We start from the raw sequence: 13,489 nt of genomic DNA on the forward strand, positions 1-13,489 counted from the left end.
ATCAGTTTAAGAATACGCTTAAATATACGACGGCGGGGATTCGGAGTTACGACGGCGTATCTACTGATGCGCCCGTCGTAAGTCTCTATGAATCTACCCCACTATGTATATGTGCCAGTGCCCACCTCTGAAAATAAGAAGTGCATAATTGATCTTCTCAGTATAGATAACCTTTTCATTATGGAGGAACCCTTAAAAGAACTTTGCGGTCTCAGGAAATCCCTCCTAATATCACAGCTCATTGTACATTAGTGTGATTGTCAGTGGGAAGAATTCTCCTTTTATCTGTGGTCAGTGGGAAAAATTATCTTTACATTAGTGGCCAGGAGGAAAAATGTTCCTTACATTTGTGGCTATTGGAAAGAATGTTTTTTACATTGGTGGTCAGTGGGAGAAATGCCCCTTATACTGGTGGTCATTGGGAAGAATGTCCCTATATTGGTGGTCAGTGTCAATAATGCCCATACATTTGTGGTCAGTGGACGGTAGAAGAATGCCCCTACATTGGTGGTCAGTGGGAGATTGGTGGTCAATGAGAAGAATGCTCCTAACATTGGTGGTCAGTGGGAGAAATGCTCCTTAAATTGGTGGTCAGTGGGAAGAATGCCACTTAGATTAGTGGACAGTGGAAAGAATGCCCCTATATTGGTGGTCAGTGGGAGAAATGCCCCTTACATTGGTGTTCACTAGGAAGATTGTCCCTATATTGGTGGTCAATGGGAAGAAAGCACCTCATATGAGTGAGTGAGTGAGTGAGTAACTTGTATAGCGCTAACAAATGCGAACTAAATCGCCTCAAGGCACTTTTTGCATTCAGTGTCGTCCTGATCCTTCAGAAGAGGTGGGTCTTTTCCTGAAAGACCGATGGTTTTCTTCTATGTCTATGTTCGTAGAGAGTTCCAGAGCCGTGGTCCTCGGACTGCAATATTTGTGGTGAGTGGGAGGAACAACCTTACATTGATGGTTAGTGGGAAGAATGCTCCTTATATTGGTGGTGAGTGGGAGGAACGACCTTACATTGATGAATTGTCCCTTACATTGGTGTTCACTAGGAAGAATGGCCCTATATTGGTGGTCAGTGGGAGGAACGACCTTACATTGATGAATTGTCCCTTACATTGGTGTTCACTAGGAAGAATGGCCCTATATTGGTGATCAGTGAGAAGAATTCTCCTTATATTGGTGATCAGTGGGAGGAACGACCTTACATTGATGGTTAGTGGGAAGAATGCTCCTTACATCAGTGGTTCTGTGGGAAGAATGATCCCTACATTGGAGGTTAGTGGAAAGAATGCGCTTAACATTGGTGGTCAGTAGGGATAAGCCAGCGGATGTTCATTTGTTGTAAAATGAACCGAACATATGGGGTGTTTGTGGGAAATTTGAGCACCGCAGAACGCCCCATAATGCCCTGCGAGATCGCAGTACATTGCTGTATGATGATTGGCCAAAGCATGTACCTGACCTGCATGCTTTGGCCAATCACAGCACGCTCTGCTGAGAGAGCCATAATTGGCCAAAGGCAGGTTGCCTTTGGCCAATCATGGCTCAGGGGAACTAAGTCCACACCCCACACTATATAAGGCTGCTTACATGTGGGCGGAGATAGATTGAGCTAGATATACTCTGCATTTAGCGTAGACTAGATATTCAGTGTAGACTCTAAATTCAGTCAGTGCAGGCAGTGTATTTGATATATATATATATATCTATATATATATATATATATATATATATATATATATATATATATATATATATATACTCTGCATTCAGTGTAACCTATATATTCAGGGCCAAATCCTCAGCCAGGCGGCGTAACTTAACTTTCAGCAGTTAAGTTACACTGACTTAAAGTTTCTACCTAAGTGCCTGATCCACAAAGCACTTACCTAGAAATTTCAGGCCGTGTAACTTAAGTGCCGCCGTCGTAAGGCGGTCCTCCTCTCCAGGGGGCGTTTATAATTTAAATGAGGCGCGCTCCCGCGCCGGCCGTACTGCGCATGCGTGTGACGTCATTTTCCCGACGTGCAGCGCGCGAACGTAATTGACGCCGGGCGGCTTTGTGGATTGCGACGGGACACTAAAGTTGCGACGGGTGAAAAAAAATATACGCGCCGGGAAAACAAATAATTATAAAAAAAAATGATAACGTCGCTCAGCATGCATTCCTGAGGGAGAACTCCATGCCAATTTTCAAAGAAAAAACCGGCATGGGTTCCCCCCCCAGGAGCATACCAGGCCCTTAGGTCTGTTATGGGTTGTAAGGAGACCCCCCCACGCCGAAAAATCGACGTAGGGGGTCCCCCAACAATCCATACCAGACCCGTATCCAAAGCACGCTACCCGGCCAGTCAAGAAGGGAGTGGGAACGAGCGAGCGCCCCCCCCCTCCTGAGCCGTGCCAGGCCGCATGCCCTCAACATGGGGGGGTTGGGTGCTCTGGGGCAGGGGGGCGCACTGCGGGCCCCCCCACCCCAGAGCACCCTGTCCCCATGTTGATGAGGACAGGACCTCTTCCCGACAACCCTTGCCGTTGGTTGTCGGGGTCTGCGGGCGGGGGGCTTATCGGAATCTGGGAGTCCCCTTTAATAAGGGGGTCCCCAGATACCGGCCCCCCACCCTAAGTGAATGGATATGGGGTACATCGTACCCCTATCCATTCACCTGGAGGCAAAAAGTAAAAGTTAGTAAACACACAACACAAGGGTTTTTAAAATAATTTATTATTCTGCTCCGGAGGCCCCCCCTGTCTTCTTTATTAGCTCTATTACCAGGGGGGGCTTCTTCTTCCACTCTCCGGGGGTCTTCTCCGCTCTCCGGGGGGGGTTTCTTCTTCCGCTCTCCGGGGGGGGGCTTCTCCGCTCTCCGGGGGTCTTCTTCTATGTTCTCCCCTCTTCCGCTGTTGACTCGGCGAACCCCGGTTCTTCTGCAGATGTCCGGTGCCTTCTTCTTCAGCGCTGGCTGCCTGCTATCTTTGTTTATCTTTGTGTGTTAGCTCAATTTCTAGCAGGCAGCCATCGCGGTCTTCTGTGACGTCAGGTTCTTCTCTTCTGTTCTTCTCCCCTCTTCCGATGTTGCCTCGTCGCCTCTTGTCACTGCAATGATGGAAGCGCGCCTTGCATCCCATTTATATAGGCATCACCGTCCCATCATGCTCCGGCAGGTACCCACGTGGTGGGTGCCTACCCACGTGCACCCACCACCTGGGTACCTACCGGAGCATGATGGGACAGTGATGCCTATATAAATGGGATGCAAGGCGCGCTTCCATCATTGCAGTGACAAGAGGCGACGAGGCAACATCGGAAGAGGGGAGAAGAACAGAAGAGAAGAACCTGACGTCACAGAAGACCGCGATGGCTGCCTGCTAGAAATTGAGCTAACACACAAAGATAGCAGGCAGCCAGCGCTGAAGAAGAAGGCACCGGACATCTGCAGAAGAACCGGGGTTCGCCGAGTCAACAGCGGAAGAGGGGAGAAGATAGAAGAAGACCCCCGGAGAGCGGAGAAGCCCCCCCCCGGAGAGCGGAAGAAGAAACCCCCCCCGGAGAGCGGAGAAGACCCCCGGAGAGTGGAAGAAGAAGCCCCCCCCTGGTAATAGAGCTAATAAAGAAGACAGGGGGGGCCTCCGGAGCAGAATAATAAATTATTTTAAAAACCGTTGTGTTGTGTGTTTACTAACTTTTACTTTTTGCCTCCAGGTGAATGGATAGGGGTACGATGTACCCCTATCCATTCACTTAGGGTGGGGGGCCGGTATCTGGGGACCCCCTTATTAAAGGGGACTCCCAGATTCCGATAAGCCCCCCGCCCGCAGACCCCGACAACCAACGGCAAGGGTTGTCGGGAAGAGGTCCTGTCCTCATCAACATGGGGACAGGGTGCTCTGGGGTGGGGGGGCCCGCAGTGCGCCCCCCTGCCCCAGAGCACCCAACCCCCCCATGTTGAGGGCATGCGGCCTGGCACGGCTCAGGAGGGGGGGGGCGCTCGCTCGTCCCCACTCCCTTCCTGACCGGCCGGGTAGCGTGCTTTGGATACGGGTCTGGTATGGATTGTAGGGGGACCCCCTACGTCGATTTTTCGGCGGAGGGGGGGTCTCCTTACAACCCATAACAGACCTAAGGGCCTGGTATGCTCCTGGGGGGGAACCCATGCCGGTTTGGATTTTACAAATTGCCGAGGAGTTCTCCCTCGGGAATGCATACCAAATGCCGTCGCTTGAATGGGCCTTTACAAGGTGTGACTAACTTTACACTTTGTAAAAGCAGCCCTAGTTTTACACTTGGCAAACTAAAACTTACGGCGAAAAAACGAAGCACAAAAGCTTTGAGGATCGCCCTAAGTGCTAATTTGCATACCAGAAGAGGCATTTCGACTCGAAATGCCCCCAGTGGCGGATGCGGTACTGCATCCTAAGATCCGGCAGTGTAAGTCCCTTACAGATGTCGGATCTTCTGCCTAACTTAGGAAAACTGCTTCTGAGGATCAGTTCCAAAGTTAGAACCAGAGATACGACAGCTTACGCCGGAGTATCTCTTTTGTGGATTTGGCCCTCAGTGTATACTCTATGGGCCTGATTCTCAAAAAAGCTGCGTAACTTAACTTTCAGCAGTTAAGTTACACTGACTTAAAATCTCTACCTAAGTGCCCGATCTTCAAAGCACTTACCTAGAAATTTCAGGCCGTGTAACTTAAGTGCCGCCGTCGCAAGGCGGTCCTCCTCTCCGGGGGGCATTTAAAATTTAAATGAGGCGCGCTCCCGCGCCGGCCGTACTGCGCATGCGTGTGACGTCATTTTCCCGACGTGCAGCGCGCGAACGTAATTAACGCCGGGCGGCTTTGAGAATTGCGACGGGACACTAAAGTTGCGACGGGTGGAAAAAAATATACGCGCCGGGAAAACAAATAATTATAAAAAAAAATGACAGCGTCGCTCAGCATGCATTCCTGAGAGGGAGAACTCCATGCCAATTTTCAAAGAAAAAACCGGCATGGGTCCCCCCCCCCAGGAGCATACCAGGCCCTTAGGTCTGGTATGGGTTGTAAGGAGACCCCCCCTACGCCGAAAAATCGACGTAGGGGGTCCCCCTACAATCCATACCAGACCCGTATCCAAAGCACGCTACCCGGCCGGACAGGAAGGGAGTGGGGACGAGCGAGCGCCCCCCCCTCCTGAGCCGTGCCAGGCCGCATGCCCTCAACATGGGGGGGTTGGGTGCTCTGGGGCAGGGGGGCGCACTGCGGGCCCCCCCACCCCAGAGCACCCTGTCCCCATGTTGATGAGGACAGGACCTCTTCCCGACAACCCTTGCCGTTGGTTGTCGGGGTCTGCGGGTGGGGGCTTATCGGAATCTGGGAGTCCCCTCAAATAAGGGGGCCCCCAGATACCGGCCCCCCACCCTAAGTGAATGGATATGGGGTACATCGTACCCCTACCCATTCACCTGGAGGCAAAAAGTAAAAGTTAGTAAACACACAACACAATGGTTTTTAAAATAATTTATTATTCTGCTCCGGATGCCCCCCCTGTCTTCTTTATTAGCTCTATTACCAGGGGGGGCTTCTTCTTCCACTCTCCGGGGGTCTTCTCCGCTCTCCGGGGGGGGCTTGATGAGGTCCTGTCCTCATCAACATGGGGACAGGGTGCTCTGGGGTGGGGGGGCCCGCAGTGCGCCCCCCTGCCCCAGAGCACCCAACCCCCCCATGTTGAGGGCATGCGGCCTGGCACGGCTCAGGAGGGGGGGCGCTCGCTCGTCCCCACTCCCTTCCTGACCGGCCGGGTAGCGTGCTTTGGATACGGGTCTGGTATGGATTGTAGGGGGACCCCCTACGTCGATTTTTCGGCGTAGGGGGGGTCTCCTTACAACCCATACCAGACCTAAGGGCCTGGTATGCTCCTGGGGGGGGAACCCATGCCGGTTTTGAATTTAAAAATTGCCGTGGAGTTCTCCCTCAGGAATGCATACCAAATGCCGTCGCTTGAATGGGCCTTTACAAGGTGTGACTAACTTTACACATTATAAAACCAGCCCTAGTTTTGCGCAAGCAAATTCGGAACTTACGCAGAAATCACAATGATGAAATGCTTTGAGAATCTGCTTAAGTCCTCATTTGCATACGCAAAGCTGCATTTCAATGAGAAATGCCCCCAGTGGCGGATGCGGTACTGCATCCTAAGATCTGACCGTGTAAGTGTCTTACACATGTCAGATTTTCTGCCTAACTTTGGAAAAAGCCTTTTGAGAATCGTTTCCAAAGTTAGGCACAGACTGAACAGCAGTTAAGTCTGCGTATCTCTTTTGAGAATCAGGCCCAATATTCAGTCAATGCAGGCAGTGTAGTTTATATAACAGTGTATTGAAGTGGGTAAGAGAAACCCTGCGCCAATTTTTTTTTTAAAAAGGTGTGGGCGTCCCCCTCAAAATCCATACCAGACCCTTCAAGTGTGGTATAGATTATAAGAGGAACCCCACACCAAAATTAAAAACAAAAAGGCGTAGGGTCCGCCCCAAAAGATATACCAGACCCTTATCCGAACATGCAACATGGCAGGATGCAGTAGAAGGGTGGACGAGAGCGCGCCCCTTCTCCTGAACGGTACCAGGCCACATGCCTTCAACATGGGAAGGGTGCTTTGGGGTCCCCCCCAAAGCACCTTGTCCCCATGTTGATGGGAACAAGGGCCTCATCCCCACCACCCATTCCCGGTGGTTGTGGGGTTCTGCAGGTGGGAGGCTTATCAGAATCTGAAAGCCCTCTTTAACAAGGGAGCCCCCAGATCCCGCCCCCCCCCCCCATGTGAATGGGCATGGGGTACATTGTATACCTACCCATCCACCAAAAAAGGAAAAACGACAGGGGACGGTTTTTGACAATTCCTTTATTTAAAAATCGTTTTTACGATTTTTGTTTCTCTGGATCATCAGTGCCGTGATTGACAAAGAATTCATACATACGGGACACTTTTTTTTTTTATAAAGGAATTGTCAAAAACTGTCTCCTTTTGCGTTATACTTTTTTTTACACTTTTTTGGTGAATGTATAGGGGTACACTGTATCTTGTTAAAGGGGGCTTCCAGATCCCAAAAAGCCCCCCGCCCACAGAACCCCACAACCATCGGGCACGGGTTGTGGGGATGAGGCCCTTGTCCCCATCAACATCAACACCCTCCCTATGTTGATGGCATGTGGCCCGGTATGGTTCAGGAGGGGGGGGCGCTCTCTTGTTTCCCCCCTTTTTCTGCTGCCTGCCAGGTTGCATGCTTGGATAAGGGTCTGGCATAGAGTTTGGCACGAGGTTCCCCTTAAAATCCATACCAGACTAGAAGGGCCTGGTAATGGACTGGGGGGGGGGGGGACCCTTGACGATTTTCAATGATTTTTTATGTATATTTATAAGCAATTTTTATTATTTTTTTTCCTTTAGAAATGTCATTTTGCTGTGGTACTGTTATAAACATGGGGAAGATGCACTACTTTACAGGCAGACTAAGGGGACCCCCCAGGCATGATATTTAAATGAATATTTCATGTTTATTGTTTCACTTTAAGCATTATTAAAATCACTGCTCCTAAAAAAACTGCCATTTTAAAAACTTTTTTTTTGCATTGATACATGTCCCCTGGAGCAGTACCTGGGTCCCCATACACTTTTCATGGCAGTAACTTGCATAAAAACCTTTAAATTGAACACTTTTGATTTTTCACGTTCGTGTCCCATAGACTTTAACGGTGTTCGCACAAATTTTTTGTCTGTTCGCACGTTCTGGTGCGAACAAAACCGGGGGGTGTTCAGCTCATCCCTATTGGTCAGTGGGAAGAATACTCCTTACAATAGTGGACAGTGAGAAGAATATCCCTATATTGGTGGTCAGTGGGAAGAATGCCCCTTACATTGGTGGTCAGTGGAAAGAATAGCCCCTCAGGCCTCTTACACACTACCGAGTTTCTCGGCAAAAACCAGCAAGAAACTTGCTGGGAGATATTTTTTTGCAGAGGAAACCGGTCGCGTGTACATTTTCGTCTAGAAAACTGTCGAGGATCTCATCGAGCCAAAAAGAGAGCATGTCCTCTTTTTCCTCGACGGCAATGGAGAAATTTGGCTCGCCGAGATCCTCGACAGCCTAACAAGGAACTCGACGAGGAAAACTATGTGTTTCGCCCGTCGAGTTTCTCGGTCGTGTGTACGAGGCTTCACATTGATGGTCAATAGAAAGATTGCCCTTTAAATTGTTGAACAGTGGGAAGATGGTCCCTAACATTTGTGGTCAATGGGGAGAATGCCTCTTATATTAGTGGTCAGTGGATAGAATCCCTCTCTTATAGATAACGTAAAAAGGATCCTTGGTGTCAGTGGGAAGTTATCTGGGAGGCAGAATTTCATCTCATTCCAAGGATCCCTCAGCAACCTCTGGAAGAACCTGGTTGGGAAAGGCTGGTATAGATGGATGGAGAAATTGTTGAATTTTGGTTATAACATAGACAACAATACCCAAAGATTTAAAGCAATTTATTTTTTGCTTTACATGCAGCTTGAAAATATAGAATTTAATCTAAATCTGTATCAAAGACATTCCATGTAATTAAAAATACTTGCGTAAAAGACAATTTGTGTTACATGCAGTATTGTATGCAGTGTAAATAAACTACTGTGACAGTAGTGAAGATTCCCAAAATCCACTTTCACTGTAAGTTAGAGAAATCATACTCTTATTGATATGCAGATATGTTATTTTAGGTTATTTCCAGTTATTACAATTAATTTCTGAAGCACCCTGACCAAATACAGTATTATCCTTTTTTGAACGTTGAAAACTGTTTACTGTTGCTATGAGATGTAGCATTGGTGGTCAGTGGGAGAAATGCCCCTTACATTAGTGTTCACTCAGAAGAATATCCCTATATTGGTGGTCAGTGGGAAGAATGCCCCTTACATTGGTGGTAAGTGGAAAGAATAGCCCCTTACATTTGTTTCTTTGCATTGACATGGGGTTGCAAATATACCTGTAACTGGACCCCAACAAGGGGCCCATATAGTGAACCCCCATTCTTATTACACATCTACTGCCAGTGATTCTGAATGCAGAGGCATCAGCTCTAACCTTGAACCAGTGATCTGACCGCTCACCTACCTGGTTCTTTAATGTTGAGTAGAATATTCCCATCACACACATTTTGGGGCCATGCAGGAGCCCTTCATCAAGCATCACATACCCAATGAAGGGGTCTTGCATGGCCCTGAAACGTTGCTGTAATCCTCCGTGATATGGTCTCTTTAATACATTTTTGGATGTTATTCTGAAGATGCATGATCTGGTTCCTTTATATGTCTCCAAATTTTACTATGGATGATCAACTAGGGAGTTGGGGAACCACCAGTAAGAATCAGGAAGGGCATCCAATCTTAGACTCCATCTAAAACTAAAATAAGGCAACAGCACCCTAGGTTCAGGTTGTCAAACCTTTCCTCAGATCTCATCAACAGAACACATTTGGTGGATCTCCTTACATGGTTACATGGGAAAAGGTGATACAATTCACCAACATACTATCCACAAGGCATGCAGTTAAGTAGATCTAAATCCAAGCTGGTAAAACTTTTTAGTGTGTAAAACCACTTTGTTTCATAAAAAAATGTAAGTTTTTCATAAAATACTGATTTGAGCGTTTTTATCCCGTTTTGCATCTCCTGCAGCTTTTTCAGCCACTTCCTTTCTACATGTGCTCTCACACCAGCTGAACGTCATTACTCTTGGCCAGCTTCCTGATAGTGACAATGGCTGACTTATAGCTAGATTCAGGATGGGGAGCGCATAGTTGCGGCGGCGTAGCGTATGGCATTTACACTACGCTGCCGTAATTTAGCGAGGCAAGTACATGATTCACAAAGTACTTGCCTGCTAAGTTACGGCGGCGTAGCATAAATCGGGCGGGCGGCTAATTCAAATTCGGCTGAGGGGGCGTGTTTTATGTTAATGGGGCTTGACCTGACGTGATTGACGTATTTTACGAACGGCGCATGCGCCGTCCGCCTACATATCCCAGTGTGCATTGCGCCGCACGGTCCTATTGATTTTGACGTGGATGTAAATGACGTAAAACCCTATTCACGGACGACTTACGCAAACAACGTAAAATTTTCAAATTTCGACACGGGAACGGCGGCCATACTTAACATTACTATTCCAGCTATTTGATGGAATAACTTTAGGCCTGATAATGCGTTACGTAAACGGCGTATCTGTACTGTGTCGGCCGGGCGTACGTTCGTGAATAGGCGTATCTAGTGATTTACATATTCTACGCCAACCGCAATGGAAGCGCCACCTAGTGGTCAGCCTAAATATTGCACCCTAAGATAGGACGGCGCAAGCCGTCGTATCTTAGCTAGGTTTAAGTGTATGTCTGTTTGAGAATACACTTAAACTTAGGTCGGCGCAGATTCCGAGTTAGGTCGGCGTATCTACTGATACGCCGGCCTAACTCTTACTGAATCCAGCTATATGTCTATTGTATTGGCACATCCACATGGGACATATGTGTCAAGATGACAATGCAGAACAGCTGGGGATGGTTGTCACCCCATAACAGAGGAGTCTGAACAAGAACCTCCATGACAGGTTTACCAGGTATTCTATATAGAATTAAAGCTTTAGATTTGAAACAACTTTAGAATTTACTTTAAAGCGGAGTTCAAGGCTTCTTCAGGAAAAATTTAAAGTCAGGAGCTACAAATAGCTTCTGACTTTTATTTTTAGGGCCCTTAACCGTCCCGGAATCCAGCAGTGTCCTCATTTGTCTATCGGGTGCTGCCGCTGCCATCTCGACTAAGGCAAACTGGCAGTGAAGCCTTTGCGACCTCACAGCCGGTTTCCCACTGCGCATGCTTGAATCGCATGTGAATGGGCTGGCTGTAAGGGGAAGGCCGAGGGGGCCAGACTTCTGGCTGAGTTTGCCGTGACAAACTCAGCCGGTAGTGGAAGTGGGTAAGGCCTCGTACACACGACCGAGTTTCTCGGCAAAAACCAGCAAGAAATTTGCTGGGAGATATTTTTTTGCCGAGGAAACCGGTCGTGTGTACATTTTCGTAGAGGAAACTGTCGAGAAACTCGACGAGCCAAAAAGAGAGCAAGTTCTCTATTTCCTCGACGGGAATGGAGAAACTTGCCTTGTCAAGTTCCTCGACAGCCTGACAAGGAACTCGACGAGGAAAACGATGTGTTTTGCCCGTCGAGTTCATCCGTCGTGTGTACGAGGCCTAACTGTCAAAACCAGGTACCCGCTACCCCTTTCCCCCCAAAAGGTACCAAAATGTGGCAGCAGAGAGGGGAGGAGGCAGACAATCAGAGCTTCCCCATTTGGGTGGAGCTCCGCTTTAAAAGGCATAGGCCACCTTAAAAAAATAAGTGAACCCATATTGAGTATTTAAAAATGTGCATTTATTAATTTTTTGTTTTGGAATCTGGAAAGGATTGCAACAATCAGTGGTTCATGGTTGCAATGCTCTTGCTCCTGCAGACTATTCCTCTAGCTTCAGGTCTGTACTGAGGTATGGACCTTGCATTACAGGACTGGAGGAAGTATCAATGGACACAAGTCTGGTGATGTCATCGCTCTTGTGCTCCATTGAGAACTACAAAAGCCATGCCAAATTCAAATAATGACACGAGGCATGGGGAGAAACACCCTTGGATTCTGTAAGTGGGGGTGGGAAGCTGCAGATTGTGACCCCGTATTATGTTGCACGCTAAATATGGGAGTAACATGAAACATGGTCAGAAAGGTGGAGTTCTCTTTAAACATATTAAAACTGATATGGGGTTTATATAAGTCAAGGCCTTATAGTGAGGCTGGAGGACATGTCCCAATTGCAACTCCAAAACGATTTTGACTGTTATGGATAGAGTAATGAAGAGTACGAACCCTTGTCAGGTTCTTGTTGCTGTATGTCTCATCAAAATGAAGTGTCTTTACATCCTATTAAGTCATTGACTCAGGAAGGGGTGGTAATCTTCCCAATAGAGAAGGAAAAAATACATGAGTTATGACCCCTGCCACACTTTATCTGAAACTTACTATACATCAGGGTTGATTTACTAAAGATAAATAGACTGTGCACTTTGCAAGTGCAGTTGCTCCAGAGCTTAGTAAATGAGGGTAAGATCAAATGACTTCCATCATCCAATCATGCTTCAACTCATTTAATAAGCTACAGTGCAACTGCACTTGCAAAGCGCACAGTCTATTTGCCTTTAGTAAATTAACCCCATAGCCCTAACTGGAGTACTTTAGGGCCCGGATCCACGAAGCCGTTACGCTGGCGTATCTATTGTATACGCCGCGTAACTTCTAGGTTGCTCTGGCGTATCTTAAACAAGATATGCCTGAAGCTGGGCTAGATCCGTCTTAGTACGCCGTCGGATCTAAGGTGCATATTTACGATGGCCGCTAGGTGGTGCTTCCGTTGATTTCTGTGTCGAGTATGCAAATTAGCTAGATACGCCAATCCACAAACGTACGTCCGCCCGGCGCATTTTTTTACGTCGTTTACGTAAGGCTTTTTCCGGCGTAACGTTACCCCTGCTCTATGAGGCGTACGCAATGTTAAGTTTGGACGTCAGGCCAGCGTAGAATTTTCCGTCGTGTACGTCGTTTGCGTAAAACGTTTGCGAATAGGGCTTTGCGTAAATTACGTTCACGTCGAAAGCATTGACTATTTGCGGCGTGATTTCGAGCATGCGCACTGGGATACCCCCACAGACGGCGCATGCGCCGTTCAAAAAAAACGTGATTTACGTGGGGTCAGTAGGAATTACCATACAACACGCCCACATCTTATCCATTTGAATTGCGCGCCCCTACGCCGACACAGTTACACTACGCCGCTGTAGTTTACGGCGCAAAATCTTTGTGGATACGGAAAATACGCTGTAAGTTACGGCGGTGTAGTGTATCTGAGCTACGCTACGCCGGACTTAAAGATGCGCCGAGGTACGTGGATTTGGGCCGATATGTCTTATATAGTGTATATTGGATGCTGCAGAAAAATGGAGTATAGAGAAAGAAGAAATCTAGTACAATGCTAGCCAAGGATGATTACGGTACATAGGTAAAAAAGCAAAAAGGTTTTGTCAAAGTAAGGACATGACATTGACTGCACTTTTTATACCTAAGTATTTGTAATTGAAGCCCCCAAGGTAAAGAAGTGTAAAACATACTATCACCTCTGTCACAGTGGAATGTCCTAAAGGATTCTAAATACAAAAGAAAAGTTGAACTTAATTGGTTCCCGAAGGTACTTTGCGTATCCTAAGTTCCATTGCCTGTACCCTCTCTGCTCCTGCGGAAAAGATATTGAAAGAATTCCCACTTACCGTACTTTGTCCCTGGGGAATTCCTTCAATACTTTCTTTGCACAGTCCTAGTGGGCAGACAGCAGAAGTTCTTGGCTAGAATTATTAGATTTGTGGATGTGAATAATAGCAGCA

The sequence above is a fragment of the Rana temporaria genome, chromosome 13, assembly GCF_905171775.1.
Source record: "Rana temporaria chromosome 13, aRanTem1.1, whole genome shotgun sequence".
NCBI lineage: Eukaryota > Metazoa > Chordata > Amphibia > Anura > Ranidae > Rana > Rana temporaria.